Here is a 5,459-nt window from a genome sequence, read left to right on the forward strand (position 1 = left end):
TTCGACTGTGCTCCACAATGTTGTAATTTCTAAATCAACGTGTTTTCCATCTTGTGGTATCAATTGTCTCCTTGAAGCTAATTAAGCTAGATGACCGACAAGCTCCATGGCTCCCTCTGTGTCATGGCTACACATGAGGCAGGTAAGTAATAACATAAAGATTGACAACTCAGATTATCCCATCATCTGACATAAGCTGTGATGAATTTGATATGAGCTCCACTCCTTGAGCAGCATGCAGTATTGAAATCTCAGGTTACAACGCTCAGTCAAGTAACTGTGAAACCTCCCAAATGAACCAACAAGCATATGAGATGACGAAGTTATGTGTACTGCTCACGGGGGGGAGGGGCAATTTTGGACCAATTTGTGAAGAAAAAAATATTGGAAGGACTTAGATGAGAACTTTTTTAGTATTTGGTCCCTCCAAACACTCGTATTTTCTATTTCTACCCCCTGCATATTCCGTCTAGCTCCGCCACTAAGAAGTGGTACAAGGACAAGAGAAGAAGCGACAGAAACAGGGCGGGAAGGTTGTAGCCGCCGATGTATTTTAGAGCTGAGGATTCAAAGTTTTTTTTAACCTTGGGACACCGAGTTTGACCTCCAGAAGCACTACCTCGTCAGCATCTGCTGGCTCCTCCTTGGCGCTGCAGCTAGGCAGTTCATGAGGATCCTCCATTCCCACGTATTTGCATCTCATAATGATTGTATTCAGTTCTATAGTTAAACGTTGGTATATTATTTGCCATGTAGCATCATCGTAATTGTGTCTTTCAGGTTTGATGCAGTAGTAGTGCAAATGTGCAATCAATGCACACAAAGGAAGCGAGGCATTAAGATAGCATTGGTCTTTGTTCAAGCATCGTTGACTATAAACATTGATAGGTTGTAGCTGCAAATTCTGAATTCTTCTCATTTATAATTTTCCCTATTTTTGCAACAATTCCTCATGTAATGCCAGTTTCAGTTTTTTCTTTTGCATGACCAGGCTGGTAATCAATTCTGAGACATGCTCCGGAGCCAAAACTCATTTCATGTGCTGGTATGTAGTATTTATATACCTATATAATATTAAAGTATACTCATGCAAAATGGAAAGTACTTTTCGGAAGCTATCTTCCATGCGAACATTTTTCCGCATTGCGGCACCTAATTGATTTTCTTTCCAGCAAAATTTGGTTCACACTCACCAGGATTTAGCTTCAGATCGTATCATAAGTTTTCGTTTAGGCACTATTGTTGAAACTATTCCCTTTTCGTAATTATAGTAGTAGCTAGGTAGCTCGGATCTTCGCATTCACGTTGTGTATTGGAGTTATATTGTTGTTGTGTTCATTGCTATAGAACTACTTCAGATAAGTAATGGATTAGACATTGTACTATACAATAGGCACTTGGGGAAGAGTGGCAGGAAGGGCTGGGATCCATTGCTGAATTTCGAGAACATCTTGGTCGCTGCCTCGCCGGTGGTGACACACCCAGACCCACACGAGCACGGTGGACGCTGACACAGCCGACTTCGTCTCTGAGACTATGGCCATATCGATAGTACATTTACATTTCGTGTGCTTGATACAAACTAGGTGGTGAGTATGATAACTTCGAGATGATGTCCTTAGAACACGGTCAGCAACTAATGGATGGTATGGTCTTAAGAAATGCTTTGAGCACTTGTCACTTTGTAAAGAAGGATTATTTTTACGAGCTAAGTTTCTTCCAACTTTGCACTCACCAAAGGATTATACCTTTATAATGATTTTGCATCATGTTTTTTTTCTTCCTTATTAATGATGTGAACATTGATTATTAGTGATTTTGAAGTTTCCTGTGGATTTTTTTTATGTTTTTGAACAAGGAAATACCTCTTGTGATAACTCAACTTTTGTATGCAAGTGCAGGACGATCTCAGGCTTTGGCACCTCTTTTACTTTAACGATTAGATTGTTTTATCTTGAAATGCAAGACAAATCATATGTTATCGAAAATACTTTTTATATGTGATTTATTCTTTATATATTGATGTCTATGTATTTCACGGATAATGTCATATGGAAGACAAAATTGCTCCCTGGGAAAGTAGTCGGGGCAGGAACTAAACGATTCTACCTTGTGCTGGCTATGTGGATCCAGCTATAGTCAATACACAGTCCCTATTTATGGTACATCTAACGCTTATCTTTCGTCCCTTTTGTAGCATGGGTTATGTGGTATTTTAGCTCAGTTGTTGTTTTCTAGCAGCTTATAAATGATGTTTGTCAATGAGATTGATCATTTGCTTCATTTATCAATGGCCACATGATTTCAAATTCTTCAATAAAGCTGTGTGGCATCACTTATTGTTCTGCCTTTGAAATGATATATGAAAATACAATCTTGACAAAGATATTGATGTTTACTTGGTCCTTCGTCATTGATGTGCTTGTATTTTTCTTTTTGTTGAATTTATATTATTTGGAATGCATATTGCACGTGCAATATTTCTTTTCATGCCTAGAGCCATATTACTATTTTGATAATTAAGTGATGATAGTTTACATTAGTGGGGACGGGGACTTTAGCCCCGGCCCGTAAGGGGCTTTAGTCCCGGTTCACCAACCGGGACTAAAGGGGCGGGACTAAAGGCCTAACCTTTAGTCCCGGCCCTGTTACAAGCCGGGTCTAAAGGTGCTCCACGTGGGCGCCTCGTAGCGCCCCATGGGCAGGACCTTTAGTCCCGGTTCGTTACACGGGCTGGGACTAAAGAGTTTCAGATTTTGCTTATTTTCGGGTTTTTTTAATGAAATTATTTTGGGGTTTTAGGGTTTTAGGGTTTAGGTGTTTGGGAGATTAACGTGATGCCTCGTTTGGTGTTCGGGAATTAGTTTTCATATAATTTAAATAGAAATAATTATGCATATATATATAAGGTTAACTTATCTTACAAGCGAGCATATATATACAATTATATGAAGATCTAAATTATCGGGACTAGAGCCCGTCTATTTGATTACATGGACGAACATCAGTAATGGCCCCTAGCTACACTAAATCGTCCTTTGTCATCTATAGCTTCCGTCCTTAGAAAGGTCGCAAGCTCCTCTGCAACAGCAATCGCGCGTTGCTCTGGTAGGACCTTCGTCGTCATGGCCGTGTGCTATATAAGAAGAGGAGATGAATATGAATATCAATCATGATAACAAAGAATGACGGGTAAAAATAGAGGTGTGAATGTTCATTGCTTACGTCGAATCTGTGCTCACAGGTAAACGTGCGAATGGTCTCGCAAACATAGTATCCGCATAGATGCGTTCCCCGTGGCTGCTGGTCGCACTTTACGAGAATAGAATATATATAATCAAAATAATAATCTAGCATCATAAATGTATTTAAAATAGAAGTATATCATACTACTACTTACCTGAGCCGCTCTAAAGGTCAGCTTCTCATGCTCGATACCGGGAGTCACGCACTTGAACCGCTTCCAAACCCTGCCCGACAAGGATAATGATTTGCTAAGTTTTTCATTAATTGATATATCAGAAAATCATCGAAAGAGACCGATAGAGCGCAAGAATGATTAAAATTACCCTTGGAGCATGTCCTGTAGGCTTTGGAACTGTTCCAAGGGTCTCGATAATGGGTCGAAGGCATCAACTCTTCCCTTATCAATTTGAATGTCCAACAGAATCCAATGGAAGCTGCACATGTATATATATATATGTGTGTCGGTAACTTATCAATTACACTTATAAGTGAATGGACACAACAGAGTAAAGACCCTCACCTGAAGTTGTATGGAAACAGTATGTGGTCACAGAAATTTTGATCTGTTAGAAACCTTAGAAGGTTTTCCTTCGTCTCCTTGGGATAATTAGTTAGCGTCACTATATGTATTTTATCTGGGTCAATAAACCCAATATTTAGGATGCTCTTACTTTTACAATCCAGAATCTTCATTCTGCATAATAGAGTACAAGTTATATATAGACAATGAATTGAAATAACTAAACAAGTTATATGTAGACAACGAATTGAAAAACTTACAGACAATAGCAACTCATAAGCGATTTGTCTAGGGCGTTGCCATTGTACATCTGGAAGAGTTCATCAAAGTCGATGTGGATTTGTTCGGGGCGGCCGTAGTACTCCCGTGGGACACTCATCACAATCATCGTTCTCCCACTCTTTGATTCACTTAAGTACCATTGATGCAAGTAACGCATATTTGTTGGGAGATCATCTTTGCTAACCAAAGGCTCACCCATGACAAACTGTGGCTTAGGGGCTACCACAGCCTTGGGTATCCTGTCGTCTTGGGAAGACAGCAATTCTTCAACCGAGACACCACATGCAGCCGCCAACTCCTTTGCTCTTTCTAAAGCTAGCCCCTGCACCGGAGGCGGAACATTCTCAGTTAACACCTTGAGGGGTGGGATCGACTGTTTGGCCTGTTGTCCAAGCTGAGGAACGTCTGATTTTTTCTTGCTTGTAGTTGAACTTGATTTGCTCCCACTTGCACTTGCACGTGATCTGCTCTTTTTCACTTCCTTCTGCAATGTGCGTGTATAGTCATCAGGCTTATGGTATAAGTCATACTGTGATGGAAGGTTCGTGAAGTATTTTGCAAATGCTATTTGCTTCTCAGTGTATTCCGGGCGGGGCTCGGGTTCCTTCTTTTTCATCTGCGCATCATGATGTTCCTTTGCTATCTTGGCATTTTCCTCGGGGGTACGATCATAAGGCCTGATAGGAAGATTAGCATGACGTACCTTTGGGAGGAGGCGACCGTTTGCGCTTTGGGGTGCTCTGTGGCTTAGGAATCGTCGGCGGAGCGTTCTTGGTGGCACGCTCCCGCTTTGTATCCGTGGCAGGCTCAGGCTTTGTATCCGTAGCGGGCGGCGGCGGAGACGGACGACCCAAGTCTGGCGGCGGTGATCGAGATGGACTCGTGTTGTGCTGGCCGGCGTCATGTGGAGGGCTTGGAGGTAATGCAGGTGTAGGTGACCTGCGACGACTCGGAGGCGGTGTTGTCCTTGGAGCCGAGCCTGGAAGCTTGATGTAGTTCTTGTCCCATAGGATGACTCCACCCAGTACTTCTCCGAGTGTCCTCTCATCTTCGGGTCCAGCTATGTCGAGCTCCATATCATTAAACCCCGTCATGATTTCATCCACCCCGACTTTAGCAAAGCCAGCTGGAATCTCACGGCCATGCCAGCGTGCATCAGGGCCAGAAGGTAAAGCTTGTCCGACGGCCACCTTCATGGATATGTTCTTGAATTTCTGATGGAGTTCACATGATGTTGACTCCTTGATTCCATCCACGGGGTAGCCGGGACCGCCCTCTATCATTCTTCGTTCATCGTCGGGCGGGGCCTCAGATTCAGCCATGCTGCTTTCCCGCTTAGATGGGGCGCCGGTAATATCAAGTGCAAGATCTTCCTGGCGCGGTACTCCTCTAAGCTCATCAATCTGCTTCT

This window comes from Hordeum vulgare, chromosome 2H (genome assembly GCF_904849725.1).
Source record: "Hordeum vulgare subsp. vulgare chromosome 2H, MorexV3_pseudomolecules_assembly, whole genome shotgun sequence".
NCBI lineage: Eukaryota > Viridiplantae > Streptophyta > Magnoliopsida > Poales > Poaceae > Hordeum > Hordeum vulgare.